Source organism: Thermobia domestica, chromosome 7 (assembly GCF_964235325.1).
Source record: "Thermobia domestica chromosome 7, izTheDome1.hap1.1, whole genome shotgun sequence".
Classification (NCBI taxonomy): domain Eukaryota; kingdom Metazoa; phylum Arthropoda; class Insecta; order Zygentoma; family Lepismatidae; genus Thermobia; species Thermobia domestica.
Genome location: NC_137460.1, coordinates 132223721 through 132237087, shown reverse-complemented (window position 1 = coordinate 132237087; position 13367 = coordinate 132223721). Strand labels below are relative to the sequence as shown.

The following is a 13367-nucleotide window of genomic DNA, read 5'->3' as shown; positions in this document are numbered from 1 at the left end:
TCAAAGCAAATGAAGAGTTTATCACACCAAATTAAATGCACTTAATGTCGAACCTGTCCATACTAATTGTTTACATCCGGCATGACGTCCTGTGTTTCCGGCTACATTTCACTGAACCCTAGTCTGTTTTAACTATTAAGATTTACAAAATTTTAGCTCCTGTGCTTCCGGGTTAATGTAGTTTCGACCCGGATATACAATTTACCTGTTTTACTCGGTTATGCTGTCAAAATTCCTTCAAATCTGCTAGCCGATCAAACACACAGCTTTTTTTTCCGGTCGTCGATGTAGAGTGAAGACGATCGCGCCTTGATATGTAGCGTGGGTAACTGCACCAATCAAAGTAAAGCTTTTTTGGCGGTGGAGTATTTAAAACGAATAAAAAATGGTAAAATCTGGATTGAACAGGATCTTTAGATGAACATTGGTACCAAAAGAGGGATGAGGAGAGTCTAAAATATTGTGTCAAAATTTAGATTGGTTAATTATTCTAAAACTTCCATCCAATGGTGGGCCTATATTTCCGAATAGCAGACACCGTGAGATTTATAATCGTCCATTTAAAATATGCATATATGAAGTTTATAATTAGTTAATATATAAATAAAGATATGAATCCCCAAAATATGATTTCTAAAGATTTTTTTTTTACCGTCTTCCATGTTAATTTGGAATAAAATAACGAACAATTAAATAACTTATATGGACCGAAAGGAATTTTTTGCTAAATAGAAAGTACAGTCGGTGTAAAAAATTTTGGAACCCTCCCATCAAAAATATCATTACATTAAATTGTAATGTTCCATTACATCCTTTTCCCAATATCCAATGCAAGATGGGCGACGTTGTCTAATAGATTTGTTCATGGATTAGAAGAAAGCAATTTCAAAGATACGTCCTTACAATATATGTCACTATAGCGTTAATAAATTTATAAGAACGAATTGTTTTTCAATATCTGAATTTCTCGCGTTAATGTTTCACGTTATGCTTGTACACGAACGGAAGACAAATCTGACAAAGTCGTATCTGCACATCATTGGCTTTCGACAGACGCCAAGAGGTTTGAGCCAGACTTTAAGAACATGCGTTAATTGGCAACTACTACCCTTTACTGTGAACAACGTACGTGAAATAACGCCATGACTTATATTCATTTCATCCTTGAGCTTCTCTGGCCATATGAGACGCGTGACATTCAATACTAACGTGTGTTTCATATATGGCAGTACAAATCGCAACCAATTATTGTAAACAAGAAAAGAAGCAGAAAAAAGTCCATGGCGTTTTTGTTACATGTATATAGTTTAGTACACAAACGGAAAGGGATTAAATCGCTAACGGGTCTTTATCCTTAATTTTTCGTAGCTTCTTAGAAATTTTGACCATCACGCGCTGCTCAAGGTTTATATTGTCTTTTGGCACAATATAAAATCCGTCATACTAAGTGGTTGGCTGACGTTGCCTCGAAACCACTGCTGTACACTAATCGTGATAATATTGTCAATATTCTCTTAATTGAAAGTCTCCGTCATATTGGGTGTACATACTTTGGCAGGTTTTCAGTTCAATACTCTGAAATTGTTTTTTTGTTTGTTTCATATCGAAGTGCTGAAGGTTTGGTAAAATTCAATCTTTATCTGATCACTATATAAAAATGTATGTATGTGTGTGTGTTTGTGTTCGATCATAACTCTAGAACGCCTGGAGCAATTGTAAGCGAACTTCCTACACATATTTCGTAGTCTGGAATAGAATGCTGTCGGGGTTCAGACCTCTTAGCACAACTAGGGAAGGGGGGAGTAGCAGGCGAGATACGTATAAAAATGATCGAAAATGACCGATAACATATTAATTAAAAGGCAAACATTTTTCATAGATCTACTTTCCCCATGCGAAGAGCGAGTATCTCAACAGTTATTGCTATCAGAAGTTCGTTGTAAATTAGACAAATAAACTTTATTACTGAGTAACAGTAATACCACAAGCTCCAAACTCCTTGTAGGAAAAGGAGAAACCCCCTAGTGTCAAACTATAGACACCTTTTGATTTAACCATGACCACCAACACATAATTGTATTCCAAAAATTGATGCCCTGAAACTCCTGCCTAAACCACTTACACCAACCAACCAACCTATATATATATATATGTATATTTTAAAAAAAGCCCTTGGTACTGAAAAACATACTAACGGGTTTTTAAATATCTCATTTCTTGCAGTGTAGGAACGCCTCTGACTACATAGCATCTGCTGAAGAGAAGTCAGTGATACCTAAAATCGGCTTCGGTCACCTAATCACTATATGTTTTTCAAAAACCTTATATCGTAATATATGATACTTACCGCAGACTTTGCATGACCTCAGAAAGAACACTCATATTCATTCTCTCATCTTCGTGCAAACATTTTTTTTTGGGGGGGGGGGGGGTGACACTCTGTTAAGTATTATTCTCGAGCTGGGAAAGAGGAATTTAGTCTTCTGAGAAATTTAGTCTTCATAGAAATTCAGTTTAAATTAATTCAGTTAGTAGAAAGTCTCATCGGAGTTCACCAGAAATCTGTGATGTGTGTACTTCTTGATGACGCAGTATTCGTTCTGAAAAGAAAAACAAACAAGAATTGCAGAGTTAGTTCAAAACTCTACAACAGTGTAAGCGTATCATGAAAATTCTCGAAATATAGACATTTGTTAGTAGAGGCCACAGAAGGAAGTATTCTCGGGATGTGAGCGAGATGAAATTATTAATTTCCGACGTTTCGAATGCAGCCATTGCTTTTGTCTGTATCGATGATTATATAATCATATCTCTGATATTCATTAAATTGCTTGTTTGTGGCGGACAAAATGTTCGTGAATTTTTGAAAGATATTTTCGTGTTCTCCAACATTCTTATTCCATCAATCAGAGGCGCCGGAACCGGGGAGCAAGGGGGGCAGCTGTCCCCCTTGAAATTTTCATTAAGGGCAAGATACTCGTTTTGCCCCTCCACTTTCAGACTGTAAAAACATCACACAACTGTGATTATATGAATGTTTTTTATGATAATGTGAAGAAAATTGTCTGTTCTAGATTTATATTTCTCTTTGAAACAAGGGACAGGAAGCTTTCCCTAACCTCATGTTAGAAAGACAGATTTAGGAAAAAGAATTGAAGAAATCTATGTCCATTGGTGTACATTCTTAAAACACTGCAAATTCTTTCAGAATTGTTATCTAGGTAATCGTAGGCCTTCAATATGAAACAAGTCGTTGAGGGAGATTTTAAAGTTTAAAAAAGCTAATAGTTTAAATACGTAACAAGATATTTAAATATATTTTCCATAAATTTAAATTATTCTTACAAACAATATGCAGATGCAGTAAGTTTTATAGGGAGGAAAAATGTATCTCTTGTAAGCACTAATGAAGGGATGCAAAGAATTACTCGCCCACTCGCCCGGGGCGAGTGGTTCATCGGTGCGGGCGAGTATTTAATGTCATACTGAAGATAAGTAAATGATTTCTATTGTGGGATGTGGGCTAGTAGCTTTTTTCTTGCGCTAGTAAAATTCTGTTGCTTATTTGCATCCCTGATTTAGGACGTTCTTGCTTAAAGAAGAGACAGGGTGGGGACACGCTCAGAAACGCCAGCAAGGATACTTCCGGCAGGGGTGGGTCCTACGGCGAGGACCTCCCCCGAAATCCCGACTTTTCCGTATATTTAATTAATATAATCTATCCTCGTTTTGGATTTTGACCCTCTAAAACATTTGGACCCCTTCCGAAATAAATTCCTGCTTACATGCCTAACTTCCGAAGAGAATTTACAGCGAAAAAGCGTTTTCATGAAAGGGGGCAAGCAGGGTTTCGCGTGTTGCAAGTCCCGTTCTTCTCTGAAAACATTTACTGTGAACATTATGTCAACATAGGGTTGCCATATTACCCGATTTTAGCAGGCACCACCCGATTTTCAGGTCCTATATTTGTACCCCGCTTAATGATATCTTAATCACGAAAAATCACCCGCTTTTATGGATTGGAGAAAACTCTAAGATGACTTTGTTGATAAAGTGTTGTTATATTCAAAGTAAACCGCTACACCGCTGTCAATCTCAATCACGATTCAGTTAAATTTGGACTCGCGCTCAGGCTCAGGCTGTAAGCTATTTGCCCAGAGCGCGCGCGCAGAGCCGTTTGCTAATAAGAAATTTTCTCTAATGCACAGTGGTTTTCTTTGTGTAGTTCATGTGTTTCTAATGTAATGTACTGGAGGTTCTATATGAATGAATATTAGTTTGTGGATGTGACAAACATACCTGAATTATTCATGACTTCATAAAATACAAGAATGCCAAGGAACAATTTGTTACGTTATATGTTTTACCTTTCTCATGATTAAAATTTAGAAATTATTTTGTGTTTCTTAGAGAGAAAACCCTATGAACGACATCTGCCATATATCGCTTGCTTTTGTTTTGGAAAACTTGATTTACAGATACCCTTACAATTAAGGAGGGTTTTTTCAAAACTCGATAGAGCCCTTTTTCTTTTTTCTTTCTTTCTTTTTTTTTTTTTTTTTTTTTTTACAGGAATTGCATTTTTGTTATTATTGTACATAACCTCTATTTAGCTATGACAGCATGCTTATGATTTAGTATACTATATACATGGCTGATCGAGATTTGCCAATTCTGAATTCACAGCTCGATTGGTAGCATAAAAAAACATACATATCCCGTTTCTCGAAATTTGTGCTCTATCGAGTTTTGAAAAAACGCTCCTCAATTACAGATATCTTACTGTAATACTTACTTAATACTTATTTTACAATTCGAGACTCACATTGGTTGAACTTAATAAAATATTAAAAGCAAAAACTAAATTTTTAACTTTAGTTTCGTTAGAAAAGTACATTAGAAGTATCATTTAACAAAGGAAATCACTTTTAAAAAAATGGTTCGAAGGATCAAAGGTCAGTATTTGTAACATACAAGTTCACATCAGTACTTACAGTTTAGAATCCCCCACTTTTCTAATTTTAAAATATGGTAAGCCTATGTCAACATCGTAATATTCGTAATGATGTTTCCTGAATAATTATTAAACATTTTTATATTAAAAGTGCAAGCATAAGGTAAACTTGGGCGTATGATATATGACTTTTGGACAAAGGAAGAGTAAAATAAAAATACATAACTGGATGTAATTATTTTCAGAAAAATGAGTAACCTATATTCATTCTTAGGAAAGTAGCAACAGTCTATTGTAGCGTTTTTGCAAAGGACTGGATTTAAGCAGTAATTGTTATCTCTATTAACTAATTATGTACGAGTAGTATGTAAAAATATCAGAATCAAAATTTTTCATTACTATTGGGTAACGCTAATGGAATAATTGCAATAATCATATCAGAATTCGAAAGTAGGGGAGGGGGGATACATTTGAACGGGGGGTACCTTAGAACATTTAAGATAACAGGCCAGGAATAGTAGCATATCTCGCGGTTTCAATTTTTTTTTTTTTTTTTGTTTAGCTTGGCGACACTGCGTTACATGACTGTCAACTGTTATCTGTCATTTTAGTGTAACTGTTGAACAGCAGTACTTTGTTACATTTGTGAGATGGAGAGTTGCAATTTTGGTGAAGTTTTGTAAAATTTTTGCCAGAAGCCTGTGTTGCGATATTATCTGCCATTTATTGCAGAAGTAAGTACATTAATTTAATTATCTAATGTTGTCCTTTGTCTTCCACAGTTTTTAATGTTGTCTGCGTATTACCAAATTTTACTTTGACATGCCGGTTGGGGCAGTTTTGAACAAAAATTGGGGGGGAACATTTGAACATTGTTGTACCTTTGTCCTACATATAGTTTTCTGAAACGTAAAGGTACCAACAACATGTTTGTATTCACAGACAAGGAAGACAAATGCTCAGTGCTAGCTGTTGATATTATGTAGACTTCCTAAGCCCACAACTTCTGGAAGGACGAAGCGTACTGCAAATGTTCTGACATTTCATGTTGATTTTCAGAATTTTGGGGTAGGATACATTTCGTGTCTAGTACCGGGTTAGTAGTGAAAAAAAAAATGTAATTTTAGCAGATTGCTAGTAGGAATATGTTTTTCATTAAGCCTATCCAGTTATGATGAGCGAAATTAAAGAGTGAATCATAATCATATTCTCACAGATAGTCTATGATGATCATATATATATTCTTTAAATTTTCTTCAAGCACATCTACGCCTATAGATATGTTGTCTACGTATCATATTGACTTTTTGTCTAACGTATAAAGTACAGCATATATGTTTTAGCTATTATTATTATTATTATTATTATTATTATTATTATTATTATTATTATTATTATTATTATTTCCTTGTCATGTACGATTGGTTAATTCTTGTGCCTTAAACCATTAATGTTGCTTTGTTTCCATTACCTTTGTTGTTCGTAAACGAATTCATTCTGAAAATAAAGATTATTGTACTAAAATAATGGTTTGTTCAAAACTGCCCCACGTAAGTTCAAATCTACCCCATGCTTGTTTCAATCTACCCCCCAAGGGGGTACATTTGAACGACACCCCTACGCCTTTGCATAGAATGACAAGTTCAAACAAAGTGCTCCATTTTATGGCAAATACAGTGTATATTACATTTTGCATGTGCTGCAGTTCAATAAGGAAATTTACTGAACGTTTGGAAGCAAAAACGAATATCCGAAAACAGATATTCAAATGTATTCCCCTCTTCCCTACTATATATTTAGTAAAACTCTATAGCATTCTTGAGTAAAAAGAAACAAAGGGTGACAATCAGAAATTGCCACTGCATACATATAAACAGTACAAATGTTTCTAAAAGAATATCGTTACATTTAGAAGTTATATAGTACACTTGTTCGTAGTTGAGTAGTGCACCAACCGCGTAGGTGTAATAATAGGTTACTGTTTCTTTTGGTGTTCGTCTTTTATGAATTTTGTTTTCCCCATGTTTGTCTTCCTTTTTTTTTTTTAAATGCAAATACGGCCTAATGTTTTGAGGCACAGAATTCCCTGTATCTAACAATCAATTTATTTTCTTCATATTACCCAACATACACTAAATCAACAACATTTTTTTTTAACAGATGCGACAGCTCTTCTACATTTTAAAGCAGGGTAGAAACATTTCCTTCACTTTTAATTTCTTGGATTAAAAATCAAAATATAGGCATTTCTCTAAATAATTTTCTGCTTGCTGTGAACCCAATGATTTGTAATTATAGAATATTACAAAGCATTATTATTATTATTTGTTAATCACAAAGTCGATAACGAAAAACCGTGGCGCAGTGGTAGCGTTCGAGAGATCCAGGATTCGATCCCCGAGGCCGGCTATCGTGACTAAAGTTATTTCACGATTTCTCTCAGGCAAATGCTGGGATGGTGCGTTCTTTAGGGACCGTGACTTTACTTCTAATTACTTCTTCCTTTCCTTCCTCTATTCCTTTCTCGAGTTTTATGCTCGCCGAGGAACGTCATCCCTCAATCACGTGAAGGGCCGATATAGCCAAACTTGCCGAAGAGTCCATAAAAATTCAAATCCTATCCCATCCACAAAGTTGATGGTCTAATTACTAGTTGGTGAACCTTAGAAACAATTTTACAGGCACAATTATTATTAACCAAGTTGAAATTTTGGTTCACCTGACATTTGTGTTTGGGTTCTTTTATCATTGCTTTACCAGCACAATAGAAACCAAAGTGAATACTGATTAAATTCTCGGAAGGAGCACTCAGTTTACGCATTAAGGACTGCCTGAGCCTCCTAACTACCCAAATCACATAACGTTCACTTAGGCCTTGTAAGAGACAGTACTGAAACCTGTCTGACATTGAAATAAAAGAGTTAACTTTGCGTTACCAAATCGTTTGCTGTTTATGTCGGGATGCAAGGAAATGCATATGTTACACATGTGTTCCATACTTTATTTCTTACTTTATATTGACCGAAAAAGAAACCCTTCTTGACACATCAACAAAGAAAGTTATGAAAAATACAAGTCTCATGAAAAACTTCACCAACAACCAGTGTCAGCACTAATACACTTCGCGGCATAGAAATTGTTCCAAAAATTCTAAGTCCAAATTAACAACAAACTCTTGTCCCTTTTTCTTATGCATCCAGAAATACATGTCTCAATCGATCAGTTGCTTCTAGTGTTCAAACAACTCCTCCACCTCTCCTTGTCTAAAGCAGTGAGTGCGACGTAGTACACTCTTTCCATTCAGCTGAAAAAGAAACAGGAATCAAGTTTACAACGTTATAGCTTTAAAACAGTCTTTTCCATTCATTTGTTCTGAAATATTTTTAAGAGCCTAAATTTTAAAAAAAGTCACACAATGTTCCCAGACCTTCATAAAGACCTTTCGTTTCATTCTTTCCCTTATTTAAAGACTGCAAGCTAGTAAGATGCTCCCTAAGAAATCTATGGAAATTGCCAATAACGGCAGTAGGTTTTGTGCTTCCTAAAGTCTGTAATGCACGCATAGACCTCTAAAATATCTACTGACAGAAATGAATGTTATTCAATTATTCATTTCATCTCTTTTCAGTAATTGCAAGCAAATGTTCCAGGAGGGTCATTTGGGCAGGACAAGAGGGTGTAATTCCCCCTCCCTTGAGCTTCATAAATGCGTAGTTTCATCGAATGTATAGAAACACACTAATAAAAAAGTGAAAATCTTATGTCGGCGGAGAATCCCCCCCCCCCCCCGAATAAAATTTAAAAGACACTGCTTTTAGCAAAAACCTACAGAGCTACGATAGCACATTTCTAGAGAGCTTATATATGGTTTCAAGAGTCGAAGGTTTGATCTCAAGCCATATGATTTCCTGGGGACATTGAGAGAGAGGGAGAGATTCAAGTATGGAGACAGAGAGGGACGATTTATATATAGATTTAGAATTGGGGAAAAATGATCGGACAGCATTCGTATTATGACGAAAATTGTGATTTTGTGAAACAGAAGAAGGGAAGGTTTCGAACTGCGAGGATCACATTAGGCAGTTGTCGAATTAAGGTGGATAACTCTTTTTAGAGCATCAGATGATTACGAAGGAAGAAAAAGATCTTGAGAACTGAGGAATTAAGAATTTAAAAAATCTGAAACTCTCGAGACTGGTTTCGAACCACGAACCTTGTAGTTATCGAACCATGACTTTATCCATTCTGCTACGGAGAACTCTATATACTCGTTACATACGTTTCCTTTAGCTACGTTGAAAGCTAACTTAATGGGATATTCCGAAAGTTGAGTCGGTGGATGCGCCGTTCTGATAGGACGTAAACCTCTTGTAGCTTACTTACAATGTATCATGGAAGATATAAACCATTGACCAGGTAATGGCGACTGCTTTGAAACAAATGCAGAGTATGAGAATTAAATCAGCCATATATGTGGTTTCGTGTGAAGAAGAAACAAACTTGTGAACCAAAGATTTAAGAACAACTCAAGTTATAATATAAACTTTGCCGAAGATTATTCACTTATATCATCATAAAAGGAATACGAAAGACATTATGAAACGAAGAAATACAACTTTGCAAGCGGAGGCAAAGAAACCTAAAGTAACGAGACTAAAGATGAATCATTTACCGCGTAGTGATCGTGGTTCAGTGGTCAAGGCGCTGGATCATTAATCTGGGTGTTCGTGGTTCGAATCGATGTCGGCTCTTGTGAGGTCTGTATCCCTACTTTCTACTGAAATTTACCTTGAAACTTTCCGTTATAACATTTAGCTAGTTGTAGGGACGTATGCAGAGGGTATGTCCTGATGGTCCTGACACTTCTCTCCAATCCCAACTATTTTGTAACTTCTGCCAAACGTTACGGGTGATTTTACAGATTTTAATACTGTGTGTCCTCATACAGACTTTGTCTTCTATATTATTATTATTATTATTATTATTATTATTATTATTATTATTATTATTATTATTATTATTATTGTATATTTGAGACCTCAATATTACGTCCTATTCAAAGCAAATTAGCGTACTCAAGAAAAATAAAAAGAAATGTTTTGGATCCTCTATAAGGATGAATTGCCTTATAAGAGATACTTTGGAAAGAAAAGAGGGGGGGAAAAGAAGGTGTCAGCTACTGGACAATATGAAAATCGAACCTTCGAATGCCTTAACAGAAATTAAGTAGGATACGTCTTTATCTCGATACATAGTACCACCCTTTCTTTGGGTAAAAGACATTGGATTATGTATGTGTTATATTGATATTTTAACAAAATATAGAAACAAATATATAAAAAAGAATAGTTCCTATTTACCAATTTTTGTTGAACGAATATATGGAACGTGTTGAAAATGGCGAATGAAAATATTATTATTTCTAGTTAGAGTGGAAGAACTTAATAAGAATTCCACAATGAAAATTTTTCAGACAAATTTATGACTCATACTAGGCCTGAAGGATGACCCGTTTGTATTCATGTATTCACGCAAAGTTTTCAGACAGTAGGAATCGAGATTGTAGACTGTGACGTCATGTTTTTAGTTTTTCCCCTGTGGAGGAAGTCTTTTCAAATCTAACTTGTAAGAACGAAAGAAATTGACTATTTTTCATGTTATTATACTTCAGAAATATCTACATTCTAAATTAAATTTTTTTTCTGAATATCCTCGGAGGGACGCAAACCGCCGACCCCTAACTCACGAAACGAATGCTCAAGCCACTACCCTAAGATCGCTCTTTTAAGTAAGACTCAAGAAACACTCTCTATGTAGCAAATTGCAAACGTTTACGATTCCAATATTTTGTTAACGATTAAACACTGATTTCGGTCATGTTAAAATACTATAGTCCAGAGAATTCAAGTTTAAATTTTAAAAAAAGACCGAAAGTATCTCCGTAGCTTATCTCTATTATATTAGGTTATTCTCGTTTTACAGGTATTTCCAGTAACCTTGAATGACAGGGACACGAACGCAGATACAGCGAGGACATTTAATATTTCAAAGGTTCTCCCACCGGGAATCGAAACTGAGACCCCGCTTATTGAACTATCTGATGGGTGGGGTGCCTGGTTCGTTCCCAGCGCAAGTAAGCTTGAGACGGACAACATCGTGTTCGTGGGTTTTCTCGGGCACTCCCACTTTCTCATTCCACCATTTCGTCCCTCATAATTCACTTGCTTCAATCATAGTCTTCCTTAACTTAACACGCCTCATCATTGGACATTAAACGTAAAGATTTCATTTTGAAGCTGTTAACCCAAACCAATCCGAATCGAAAAACAGTTTTACCTGCTGTTGCTCATTAATATTTTTTCACAAAAAAAGTAGAAAAAAAGTAGGAAAAAAAGCATGGGGAATCGTAATTCCATTCAAAAGTGAAACAGCAGACTCATAATACCCTAACCTAAAACGAAACCATTACATTTCATTTGGAACTTTTCCAGTGGCAATATAATGTATATTTTCAAACAAAACTGAACCAAATTACGGTTCGTTTTCTGAAATAAACGGACACATTCTGTTTCAAGTTTAAACCGAGCCCAAACCAGTTAAACCAGAGATGGCGTGGGTCAATAAAACCTTGACCCACAACCCACTGTCCCAGCACCCACCGTGACCCACTACCCACTATGACCCACCATCCACCATGAACCACTGACTCACCAAAACACATCGTCATCAACTCTGACATGATCCACGGCCTGTTTACCGACTAAAGAGTTTACACTTGTAATACAATCAGGTTGTGAAATTCTAACTAATCGCAGTTTGAATTTCTACCGTCAATCGCTCAAGCACCGCTCTTACAATAACGATAGGTCTGACCTTTACGATATAAAATGGTAAAGTGTTTGTCATGGATAATATTACGAAGAATTTCAATTAAATTATCAAGGTCTAATTATTTCCTTCTTCAATTATCGATATATTCAAGTGGGAAAACGGATAAAATGTTTGTCACAATTCAAGGTCAGTAAACCAACGTACATAAGCTTATATTACAAATTTGTCTATTTTTCTCACAATAATAATAATAATAATAATAATAATAATAATAATAATAATAATAATAATAAATAATGGTATTAAAAGTTTTAAAGTTGCCCTACAATTTGGCAAAACTTACTTAAACGTAGGGATTTCGGAGAAGGGGTTCCGTACCTTCAAGACACACCTCTGCAACTACTCACATTTTAAACAAAAGCTTTCCACTAAAGTTTCATGTAGAAAGTATTCTACTGTATGCTTTAAGGAAAATAACTGTAATAAAAATAACTGAATATCACTCAAGAGTAAGGCATATACTGAACTAATTTTTGGATATGCAGAGGTAATTATATAAATCTTTGCATACAAAAATAGCTACACAGACCATAATTCAAAGAGCTCTGAAATACAAAGTAACAAAAAACCTATAGGATTCAGTCTACAGAGCAATTGTAACTTAAAGAATGGTCATGCACTATTTGGAGAATCGAGAAAAGACGAGAAATGTTTACGATACTTTTCGTTTCGTCTCGATTCTCATCTCCAAAGTGAGACGATAATTTAAGTTTGCCTTGTCCCGTCTCAAATGTAAAATGTTAATTCTAATTTTTTTTTGTTTGTTTTAGAAACCTGATGTAACATTCCTCTTCTCGTGGGCAACATTAAACAAAATCAAAATATTCTTGCCAAATGTCACGTTTCTGCTTGTAATGGTATAAACTGAGCGATAATTAGCTCCTAGCTTTTAATCTTTTACGAGATAATAATAATCATTATTATTAGTTTATTATTATTACTATTACTATTCATGAAGATTTCATAGTTCAAGTATTGAAACATCCGAGTATTCAAATATCTGAATATAATAAAACGTGTGTCATCGTCGATCAATCGCCATAAAAGATCCTATGATCCAGCGCCTTGACCACTGAACCACAATCACTACGCGGTAAATGATTCATCTTTAGTCTCGTTACTTTAGGTTTCTTTGCCTCCGCTTGCAAAGTTGTATTTCTTCGTTTCATAACGTCTTTCGTATTTCTTTTATGATGATATAAGTGAATAATCTTCAGCAAAGTTTATATTATAACTTGGTTTGTTCTTAAACCTTTGGTTTACAAGTTTGTTTCTTCTTCACACGAAACCACAGATACGACTGATTTAATTCTCATACTCTGCATTTGTTTCAAAGCAGTCGCCATTATTTGATCAATGATTTATATCCGCCACGGTACATTGTAGCTAAGCTACAAGAGGTTTATATCCTATCAGAACGGCGCATCCACCGAGTCAACTTTCGGAATATCCCATTAAGTTAGCTTTCAACGTAGCTAAAGGAAACGTATGTAACGAGTACATAGAGTTTTCCGTAGCAGAA

At 35.2% G+C, this 13367-nt stretch overlaps 1 protein-coding gene across 7 annotated transcripts in view; it reads right to left on the bottom strand.

The window, feature by feature from the left end:
- Positions 1-13367, bottom strand: part of LOC145690397 (uncharacterized) — a 145251-nt gene that overhangs the window by 49422 nt on the left and 82462 nt on the right. For all 7 annotated transcript variants that reach the window (XR_014132205.1, XR_014132206.1, XR_014132207.1 and 4 more), the window contains one exon: positions 2348-2600. The gene's annotated coding sequence lies outside the window, so the exon portion shown is untranslated. The remainder of the gene's footprint in view (positions 1-2347; positions 2601-13367) is intronic.